Source organism: Psittacula echo, assembly GCF_963264785.1.
Source record: "Psittacula echo genome assembly, chromosome: 2".
Classification (NCBI taxonomy): Eukaryota; Metazoa; Chordata; class Aves; order Psittaciformes; family Psittacidae; genus Psittacula; species Psittacula echo.
In genome coordinates, this window is record NC_137737.1 from 149,396,406 (window position 1) to 149,408,472 (window position 12,067).

Consider the following 12,067-nt stretch of genomic DNA (forward strand, 5'->3'; position numbering starts at 1 on the left):
GAATACTTCTTTGGCTAGTTTGGGTCAGGTGTCCTGTCCCTGCTTCCTTCCGGCTTCTCCTCCTCCCTGGCAGAGCATGAGACTCACAAAGTCCTTGGTCAGGGTAAACATTCTGACCAGCAACTGAAAACATCGGCTTTATCAGTATTATTCCCAGGTCGAAAGTCAAAACACAGCACTGCACCAGTAGAAAAACTGACTGCTACTGCTAAACCAGGACAGTATCCACCCCTTATTCCATACCATTCACGTCATGCTCAGATCCCACATTTTCAATATACCCTCACTCTCATCTCAGTGCACTGTTATCTTAGTGCACGGACCAATTCCTATAAAGCTACTGAGTCCATTCGGTCCATGATGGTGGGCTCCATCTCTTGTAACAGTCTTTCAGAGCAGGAGAGGCCCATTGCAAAGTCCACCCCTCGATCATGAGTCCATCTCTATGTTGCATCTCTGCCCTGATGGCCTGAAGTGTCATGGGCCCATCAGGCTCAAAATAATTCACCCTCCCCTGCAGCAGTCTCTGCAACTTGTCGTCGGGGACTCCACACAGCTGCCTTCCATCTCCAATGCTTCCAAAGCACTGGAGGGACCCAGTGGACTAGATACTCGCCCATGCTGTCCCACACACCATGACACTCATGGCTGTCCAGCCTTGGGGAAAACCTCTTGGTCCCCCTATATCATCGTCTAACCCCAGGCAAGATCCAAACCTGACTCTGCTTAACTCTCGGGATCAGACAAAATGGTTGTGGGTAGAACACACTCTGTGTGTGTGCCAACATGTTGATCCCCATCACAATCAGCAGGCAGGTCCCAAAGGTATCCAAAAGCCATTCAAAACCTTCAGAACTCTCAAATGATGCTGCTGTACTTGCTGGCTCTCTCACCACCAGCTTCCCTTTTTCTGAGTCCAGATCTTCCTCCTCTGCCTTGCTGGAAAGTGCTGCGGGGTCTCCTGCATCCTCCTGCGGCTCGGGCTTGCCGGGCTCGGCGGACGGCTGCTGGGGAATGCTCTTGGCCTCTGTGGGGCTGGGCTCGGCCGTGGGGCTTGGCTCCTCCACCGCCTCCTCCCACTGCTCGGCAGCAGCCTCCTTCCCGGCCTCCGGCCCCGCTCCCGCCGCCGCTTGGTCCCCGGGGCCGCTCTCCCGGGCCGCTTCGGCCGCCGCCGGCTCCCGGGGCCGCTCCCCCTCATCTCCCCGCAGCCTCACAAACACGGACGCGAGGACGAGGGCCAGGACGGTGAAGAGCAGCGGGACGGCCAGGTACAAGTCCACGGCCACGTCCATCCCGCCCTGCTGCCGGAGCCCCCCCGTATTACAAGCCATTACCATAAAATACAATGAAACAAGAACCTTAGCCCAAGGCCCACACTTGATAAACACTAACACAGCAAATGCCGGCTCTAAGTAAGGTACAGCATACTGAAACTGTGATATCAAGAGAAACAACTTTGAGAGCAAATAAATCAGCATTGTGCCTTGGTCAGATCTGTTGTTATCTCAACCCTTCCTGCCCCACGTTGGGCGCCAAAAAGAACTGTCGTGGTTTAAGCCCAGGCCGTAAATCAGAACCACGAAGTCCACTCCCCCCACACACACACCTTTCTTCCCTCCGCTTCTGGAGGGGCGGGGAGGAGAATCAAAAGGATGCAGCTCCCACGGGTTGAGATAAGAACAGTTTAATAACTAAGGTATAACACAAATCACTACTGCTACCACTAATAGTAATAATGATAAAGGAAATAACAAGGAAGAGAATACAACCGCTCACCGACCAGTACCTCACCCCCACCCTGCCATGATCCAGCCCTTCCGGGAACTCTCAGTTCTACATCCTGGGCATGACGTGCTGTGGTATGGAATACTTCTTTGGCTAGTTTGGGTCAGGTGTCCTGTCCCTGCTTCCTTCCGGCTTCTCCTCCTCCCTGGCAGAGCATGAGACTCACAAAGTCCTTGGTCAGGGTAAACATTCTGACCAGCAACTGAAAACATCGGCTTTATCAGTATTATTCCCAGGTCGAAAGTCAAAACACAGCACTGCACCAGTAGAAAAAATGACTGCTACTGCTAAACCAGGACAGACAACCACCTCTCCCTCCCACTTTCTAATGAAGTCTCAAAAGCAAACAGATAATAACTTTTCATGGAGTTCTAACGGAGAAAGGATAATTTACAAAAATCTTCCAGACTGCGTCTTCTGCAAGCAGGTATGAAGACTCATCAGAGCTACATTAATTAGCAGGAGCTATGCGTCTGCTTCCTGCATGCCTCTGCCAGGGCTCCAGTACTCCATGGGAGTAACAGAGGCCATCTTCATTAAGAGCAGTCTGGAAAGATCTGTAGTAGTTCCCTCTCTCCTGCTGACTAAAAAGTGGCACTGGCTGAACTCTCTCTGATGACACTGACAGATAATTAATGAGCTAATTCCAGCACCATGCTCTTTCGGAGTTACCTGCTCATCACAGCACAGGACTTGTTGCATATTTTAGCTCCTCAGAAGGGCTGTGTTTGACCTGCTGGCATAGGAGGACACTGTTACCAGCAGTGCCTCCTCCTTTTGCTGCACTGGTGCCTAGTACTCCGTCTGCAAGCAGCTGGCTCTTGCCAATGTGCACGGCGGAAAGCAGCAATTCCATTGCAAACAAAATCTGATCCAGAAGCTGCCATAAAAGGGAGGCCAGTGAAGCAGAGGGAAACCACCTCCAGTTTTCCATATCCAGCGCCAGCCTTCATTTTCCCTTGCCATTCATGGCAGAACTGCAGGTGGTACCTGCAGGTCTCCAAATGTCTTTTAAGAAAGTCACATACAGAAATCTGGCATCCATTGTAGGCAAAACTGAGAGTCATTTGGGACTGGGAAATAATGTAATATGTATAATAATATATTAAAAATACAGACCAAGAACTCTTCAGGTATCTACATTGCTAGGTGGCAAGCTTGAACAGTATACATACTGCCATCATCTTTCTCCAGTGGTTTCCTTTTACTCTAGTCCTTTGTTATTCTCTGCCGTTCTCATCCAGAAGCATCTCTGAACACCTTCAGTCCCTGAACCAGGGCAGTTGGACACCCTGTAGTACCATACCTCAGACTGATCCCTTAACCCACTTCTGCTACCTGCAGCCAATGTGACTACAGCTGGTCCAGCTACCTTGTTCAGAAGCCCTGCCTCTCAAACCTCCATCCTCCATCAAAGCACCGTGCACTCATGAGCAGTGGTTACAGCTGCAAGCCCCCGCTGGGCTAAGGGACAGATTTCAGGCACAAGGAGATCCAGATAGGTTTGTCATGCCCAGAGCATGCTGAGGCGTGCAGATCTGCCCTGCAACTTATGTGCCAGATATCAGGAAAACATGAGAAAAAGAGCCAAGTGCAAAAGCAAATCCAAAAGCTGCTGGCATGAGAGATGCTGTCAGAAGAGGCAAGGATCCATTTTTTGTTTACTGATTTTTCAGTGATGTTTCTTTTCCTTGACAGATAAGCAGTAGTGAATCCACTCCAGAAGCAAGCACATAATTCTCATATACTGACAAAGCATTGGCCTGTCTACATGGCTGTACAGCAAATAAACCTTGGCTGCGCTTGATGCATATGATGAACTTTTAATTAACCATTGCAATAAAACCTCACTGAAACACTAAGCAAAGCACTTTTCAGACACCTGTGGCCTTTTGACACCATCTCTATGTTCTTGGCTCTTGGCGTGTGCATAGCTTCACTGAAGAGAGCAGCTCTGCCTTTGACCAATGGCTCTCCAGAGCTGGTACCCAACAGTACAGATGGAGGCACACACCTTGTGTGAAAGTGCAACACTATAGCAGCTTCAAAGGATGTTTTAGAGCCTTGGAACACAACTGGATTTAATACATGCAGGAAAGTCAACCTGTTAAGCAAAGAGTAATAGTAAGAGAAACCTGTTAATCAGAGGATTAGTGAGAGCCATCCTGTTCTGCTCCTTCAATATATTAAATTTGAAATGGTTTTCATTTCCAGGCTCTGTTTTGACTGATACCTGATGGAGTGCAGCTCATGCAGATGTCTCATTAGCTGCTGTGATCACAAAGAGCGCTTGCTCATAGCTCTGAGAGTATGGGTGGATTTTGAGGACCAGGACTTTCTGTTCTTGGCACAAGGAGCTGGAGTAGCCGTTTGTGAGGGGCACTAATGGACTGGATGTATAAAGCATGACAATATGGAGAATGGGTTTCAAAGCCAGGTACTGTGATTTTTCCTCCCAGGAGCATGGTAGACCCTTGGCAGAGTAGAGTATCTGCCTTCTCCAGTGCTGTTCATGTGATCCTGGGTCAACATCTCCCACTAATAATGTTCACTGCCCACCAGGACAGACCTTTTCAGTGCAGGGCCAACACGTGCTCAAGAAATAGAAACAACTTATTAGGTCATCCAGCTTTTGGAGTTTTGGACATGAAAGGTTTTTCATCCTGAAAAGTTTAGCTGGAATGCTTTGTCAGCATTTCTCCCCCCATAACATCTGTGATGTGGGAGGAAAGATGTAAAGGCTGAACCGTTTTTACTGACTCCATAGGTTTTGGTCAGGGTCTTTTGGTTTGTAAACCCGAAGATTGTGCAGGCAGCTGAAAAAGAAAAGTTTGGGAACAACTACATTTGTAGTGCAAATCTCATTACAGCCATCAAAGATTCCTGTGACTGTAGAGCCCTTTCAGCCCCATGGGTTAAGAGCCAAATCATCTCTATTCCCAAGAACATCACTTTCCCCAAATCACCTCTAATTTGGGAGCTGAAATTTTATAGATTGGCTTTAGTGCTTCCATTCACATTCAGTGGTTTGAGAAGTCAGATAGACTTATGGAGAGGGAAACACAGGATGATGAAAACTTGGGGTTGCTGTATGAGGTTGGACCACAGGCCATGGAAGCCAGCTGGCAGGGACAGTGGCAGAGCTGTGCACAGGGCTGTATGAGGGGCATGGTCCAGGCTGAGTTCTTACATCAATCCTCGGGGGCCTGTACCACAAATACACTCCAGACTGTAAGATCTTGAGCAGCTGAACATGCCAAAGCCATTTCTTACTACATCAGGCAAATTACTTCCCAGCAGGTGTTAGGTTATCCAAGGTGTTCTTCCCATTGGACCCAAAAAGGGAAGCTGCACCTGTAAATCACTTGCACCTGTAGTCACTGGGGTGCTGATCAAACTCCCTGTGGGATTTGAGACCCCAGACACTCCACTGCCTATGCCAGGCACAAGACCTATTTTTAGGAAAAGACTAAAAAAGGTCTGGCTTCTGCCTGAAAGGTTGTTCCACTTGGTTAGTATTCAAATATGCTAATTTATTCATGGCAAGACAATTATCTTGCGGCACACAAACCTAAACACTGACACCTTTCAGTGTCTCAAAAGGTGATGGGTTTGACTCTGAATTTACCCCTATTCATTTTGCTCCCCCTGTGAGGAAGGTGAGGCGCTGAGAGCATCCCAAGGACTTCCCCAACAGGCTGCTTGGGAGACAAATATCAGTTCATTAGCTGAGTCTGGTCTTGGAAAAGCTGTAATTTAACACGCCCTGTGGATCATGCCTTGCTTTGTTAATTGATCCATCCAATAGGGCTGAAGGTTGAACATGGTGTGCAATAGAAATCCTACCTGTAAATTACCTTTGGGCCACTCTCTGCTTTCAGACCTCTTTTCTGCATGATTCAAGGGCACAAGGCTTTCCCTGCAGTCCCTAATCACGAGACAACAAGATTTCCCAATGAGCTTTCATTCACTGCTAAAATTAAACATTCACAATTGCCAAGTGCTCAGCTAACCCCCTTGTTTGTTTTCCCACTCTGCCACCAGTTGACAGTACTGCAACAGCAGACAAGTAATTCTCTCTTTGGAAGAAAGCAACCTCACAAGTTCTTCTTTCATTTTAAATACCAATGGAGCAAGCTTATCTTCCAGCAGCAATGAAAAGTAGATGCACACCTGGTTTAACTGGGCTCATCCTTGCATGTTGTTTACTGAGCCTGTATTATTGACTTTCTTAAGTAATTGGCTGTAAATTAAAGGATAAAAGCAGATGAATCACATCTCTGCAGTCCTTGGGACTGGGAAACATGCAGCCTGCCTGGAAAAGTGAAAATGAGATACAGAAAATGCATTTTACAAGAGGGTTTGGCAGCACAGATCAGACCCAGTGCTGGAACCCAGCTCCTGTGCATCCCAACCCACAGCAGAAGCACCAAGAAGGAACGAGCTCCAAATTTCACAGCTGGTCCTGCTACCTCCAGGTTTCAGAGCAGCTTGAGCATGACAGGAGCAGACTTACCAGCTGAAGCAAGGTGCCCTGTGGGATGCGGACAGGCTCCAACACTGCTGCGGCTCCTCAGTGTCTGACAGTAGTAGCCCACCCCTACATGACCTGATCTCACCTCAGCTCTCTGGGTCCAATGGTATTTCAGTACTTTTTGGAGGTCTTAGTTCACATTTCTCACAGTCTGCAGTTCAAAACCACTGGCAGTTTCTCTTGGAGTTAAGTAAATGACAATCCCTGTCTCAGAAGCACAGGCAGTATTGTTTTGTCAGTGCTTTTGAGGGGGCAAGGCAAATTTGTCAGTGAAAAATGTTATTTGTCAGTGAAAAATGTTATTTTAACCTGAGGCAGCTTGCAACTACTTCATACGTGACAGCTTTTTGATTGCACTGCTTATAATTACATTAACTCCGAGCTTTCAGCGGGCTCTTGACTTATGAATATGTATGATCATGATCTTCATTTTCAATCCCACAAAACCCATCCCAGGGTCATAAGGTCCTTTTTACACAGTAAGCCTTGTGGGTTGGTTTTACTCATTACCACATACATCACTGGAAGGAAGGCAAACTCACTGTGGTTCCAAATGGGGTGTGTGCAGTTGCAAGTCATCCACTGAGTTGTGAGCAGCTGGTGCGCATCCTGCTCACATTTTGCAAAGCTCTCATGGTGAGACCCACCATCAGAGCTGAGCTCCTGAAACACCGGTGTGCCAGAGTGCTCATGCTCAGCTCATTACCAATCAGACAGTATGGTTTGTGTGGTCAACCATCCCCTGCATAGTTTAAACATTAATCTGAAATGACTCTGCCAGTGTTCAACCCCTGGTGTAGCAAAGCATCACACCGGGAAGCAGTTCTGCTCTCACTGAATATGGTGGGAGTTTCGTTTCTGATGTGAGCAGGGCTTAAGATTGCTAAACTTCATACGGTCAACAAATTGAGAGTAAGTGATTTTGCTGCTGAAGGCTTTGGGAAAAAACCCCATTGCTTCTCATCAAATATGTGTGCTTCTGATAATTTTGCATTTTAGAGGAAATTAAGCACACAGTAAAGAAAGAACCACTGTGATGAAATACTCCATTATAAAAAAGTGCTAGTAGCGTCAGGATTTCGCGTGTTCAGTCTTCTGTTGTGCAGGACTCAAGATGAGGACTGGAGAAAAAAAAACATAAACAACAAATGTCTCTAAAGAAAAAGCTTCTCTGAACTCCTGCAGTGTGACTGCAGCCCTGGAGATCCATTTTCCCCATCCAGGATCACTGGTTGCAGTTCTGAAGCAGTGGGTGGCAGGTAGGAACATCGCGCAGAGATGTCAAGGCAGGGTCAGCACCAGATGCCCCATATACATGGATATGGTGGCACAGGCACTGAGGCAGAGCAGAAGCAGACCAGTTAGCTGCTTGCGCTCACCCCACCACCCCTCACTGCATCACCTGATGTGAGGACCTCACCAGCCTGGATATGAGCTATTGCTGCAAGTAACACCTTAAGATGGGACACAAACATTTTTAGCAGTCAGTGGCTGCAGGATTAAATCTTCCTAGTTAAGAGCATTACAATGCTGGAGAAAAGGAACATACGGCACACATAGGGCAATTTGGAGTGAAGGTGGAGAGAGATCTGAATTCAGATTGCTTTGCACCAGGGACCTAGAACAAGCTGTTTCAACAGACCTAGCAATCAACCAACCATGAGATGGTGCCAGGGTAACAACCAGAGAGTACAGTAGAGCAACGCTGGGCCAACAGACCAAACTTCTGCCTTTCCTATTTTGCTTGTTTCAGTCCTTCTATTGCAAAAGGTGGAAAGGAGTCCAATTAAATAATTTCTCAGCTGTGGCAAAAGAAGGGGTAACATTTCAGTTTGAAAATTAGTAGAATAGAGAATATGAATAAAATGAATGAGGTGGAGAAGATTCTAGCAAGTCATTTGTGATTTTCAACTGCATCTACCTTTTTCATGACATTTTTATTGGGATGACAATTTTTATCCAAAATCCATGCTGTGCTTTCACTGTTCACCTCTTAACGGTTGACCAAAATGTAGCAGACTCATGCCAGAAATCTCTCATCTAATTGTAAATCCCTGGAAGTTTATATATGGGCTTGCCATTGCACAACTGGTTAAGCATTAAAGGGCAAAATTTGAGACACCTACCTGGAGTACTGCTATCTGTTCCTTTTTCCTCATTTCCTGTTTGTACAATAAGTAATTCACAGTTATATGCAGTTATATTTTTTTATTAAGTCCTTAAGCAGAAAGGCTGTTACACCAGTGCAGAAAAACTGTTACGCCAGTGCAGTTACCATGCTGCAGAGACTCTAAATTCACTTGGCCTAATGAGGATGTTGGTGATGCAAGTGTGTCACTCCCTACTCTGCAAACTCAGTCGTTTTGACATCCTGAAGTAAATCCCCATGTCAGTATTTCTTTAAAGAATATAAAAATCATCAAGTCAAGACAAGGTATCTAAGTTAAGACCATCCAGCCAATTCCTTATCCACTGAGTGGTCCATCTGCCGAATCCATGCCTCTCCGGGTTAGAGACAAGGATATTGTGCAGGACAGTATCAAATGCTTTGTATAAGTCCAGGTAGCAGGAAGCTTCACAAGCACATAACAGCAAAGCTGTTGTAGTCTGAAGAACTTTGTATCAGACCGTCACTGAAGGAAATGTGGTTGTTACATCTCAAGTGGAAAGATTATAATAGGATGGAGATAAAGGTGCTGAGTAAATATTGCCTGAGGAAAGAGAAGGCAAGATAGTTTAGAAAAAGTGGAGACGTTATCAGGGAGAAGGAAATCATGTACTGTAAAAGCAATAATGCTACAGAGCCACTGATTTTTGGTATACAATAAGACATGAATTTTAATTACCAGGTTCATGTTTACCAGAAGTTTTGTAAGTTTCCTTAGTTCATTTTTCTGAGAGAACAACTAGGAAGAGTTTGGATTTAGGAAGATTTTTTGAAGTCTTTATATAACAGTATGCCTTAGCAGGAATATCCATAGTATACTTTGCTACTGCTTGAATGTCACATCTATTCAAATAACATCTTCCTGTAACCCACCATATTGTCTTCAGACAAGACTTATATCCACTCTGAAGAGGACATAGCCGGGATGGTGGGTTGTGCTCAGTGTCCCTGTGTGGCTACTGCGGATGGAAGTGGCTGCTTTAACCTTGGTGGAATCAGACTTAAAAATAAGTCAAGCCTGTATGGTTACCTTTGTACCTGCAAGAATGTTTAAGGGCTGAAAGATTGTAAGGTTGGGAAAGGTTATTCCCAGTGAGTTGTCTGCCTGATATGGGCAAAGGGGATGGAGACAGGATTTCGGGGAGCATAATCACTATAGGGAAATTCACTTTTTGTGAGCTATTTTTTGAAGAAAAGGAGAAATTTGCTGGTGGGACATAGTTTTTTTGAGAAGGAGCCTTCTATAATTGTTGCAGAGGGACAGGTTATTCACAGGCATAAGAAGAATGGCCAAGTGTGGAGGAACCTCAGTGTCCTGCCCTGCTCACATCTCTCACTGTGTTCACAGTAGGCTCTGTGTACCCTCATTAAGCAGCTGTTTGTGGTCCCTTTGAAACAGGCTTTAAACTGTGATTAACATCTCCCTTCTTAGGACCTCATATGGCCACACTGAGGCTTTTCCTCACCTTGTGTTTTCTCAGCAGGTACTTGCTTTGAGATGTCGTTTTTAGCAAACAGTCCCTGCGCTGTTCATGGAACTGAGAGACCCTGTAAAATGAAGAAATGATTCTTGTATGTCCTTTGTGTCTTGTCCTGTTACTGGGTGCCACTGAAAGATCCTGGCTCTGTCTTGTTTATTCTCTCTCCATCAAGTTTTTATACATATCAAGAAGATCCCCAAAGCCTTGTCTTCTCTAAGCTGGACAGTTCCATCTCCAGAGAGATGCTTCAGTCCCTTAATCATCTTCATGGCACTTTGCTGGATGTGCTCCAGTATGTCCATGTCTGTCTTGTACTGGGAGCCTGTCTCTGGGCACAGCACCCAGAAGAATCACCCATGCTTAGCAGAGAGGGAGGATCACCTCTTTCTACCTGTTGGTAAAGCTCTTCCAATGCAGCTCAGGATGCCTCCTTATTACTTATCCTCACAACTTCTGTTTCTATCTGCAAAAGGGACATTTTGTCAGAGAGGTGATAAAACTCTTTAAAGACTTTGAGGCACTCAGAAAGTGCCAACAGAGCCCTTCATAGTTATTTAAACCAAGGAAAAAGTTTTGCTCTCTGGTAATGACCAAAGAAATTAAAAACCCTTCGGCTGCTTCCCCCATATCCCATGGCACAGTAAATAAACAAAAACTGACTTCCCAGCAAGCCCTCTGTGAGAGGAGTGTGGGCAGTTTGGACAGCTCCATCCTCTGCATTACTGAGGTAGCTCCTGGCACCTGTGGACAGATAAAGCTCAGTAGTACCGTGAGCTGCCTGCAGTGTATGTACAATAAATGCACCTTACAATGTGTCATTACAGCAGAAGGAAAGTCCCAGCCAAAGAAGACTCTAGAACTGAGAGGACACCTGGGAGGACAAGGTAACTCCTGTTACACTTGCATGTTATAGCTCCAAGCCTGTCTCCAGAAGACATCCCAGGGGAAGGCACTAGAGCAGAGGGTCTCACGTAACAACAGTCCAAGCCACCAAGGCTGCCTTCCTGTTACAGGAGAGAACAAACAGGTGGAATTCAATTACAGCTGGGAAAGGAGGCACATCACAGGTAAAAGGAGCAAGAGAAAGCTCAGCCACAGCTACCCTGGGAGGGATGGGGAAGGTGTTTTGTCATGGCTAAGCTCTCAGTGGTCAGACTCCTTTAGGGTTCTGAATAGCACTGAACAGCAACATGCAGGGAGTCGAGTGGTGGTGCCTGAACTCCTTTCTGTTCTCCTGCTGAAACAAGCCTTAGGGCATCTCAGGGACTACCAGGGACAGATGTTTCTGCACAGGTAGGATCTGAGTTTGGCTTTCTTTATTCTGCCTCTCTCTTCAGTAATCTTTTTTATTCTGCCTTCTCTTTCTGTAATCTTTGTTTGAAATGCAGCTGCCTATCCTTTGGTTTGGCTGAAATAAACCTGTCACGTCGCCATTCCTGGCTTGCCTGGTGTTAGAAGTCTTGGAGAAGTAAGAAGACTGTTCAGCAGTAGCAAAGTGAATTAGAGATGTGCACAGGCAGCACCGCTGCTGATCTTGAAAGGAGGTTCATTATGCAGTTTTCCCACCTCACGTTGCGAAGTCCCTCTCCAGCAGCTTCCAGCCCCAGGCACCTTTCTCTCTTTGTCTGTTCTTGTCACATACCTCGCTTGTCTGTCTGAGGGAATGGGAAGTTTTATGCAAAGCAGTCACCAAAAACACTCGGGCCTTTTCTGCCTCAGCAAGCCTGCCCCAGCAGGTATGTTTGTCTCCTCACATGGACTGCATTGCCTCATCTCAGCCAGTGCTGGGGCATGACCATATCTGAGATAACCATGAAGAAAGGAGGAACTACCTCACCCCCATATTTGACAAAGTGAAAATACCATCATCCTGCTATCATATCATATCATAGAATAGTTAGGTTTGGAAAGAACCTTAAGATCATCTAGTTCCATCGTGCCATCATGGCATTTATCCATCAACCTCTTTAAGAAAATATATGATATCTGTTCATTTTTCTTCAAATGATGATATCATTGCTGCCTTTTCAAAACTGTTCTGATACAAACATAGCTTGTACTCCTGTCTAGGGCTCAGGATATCATTGCTGTTCTTCAAGT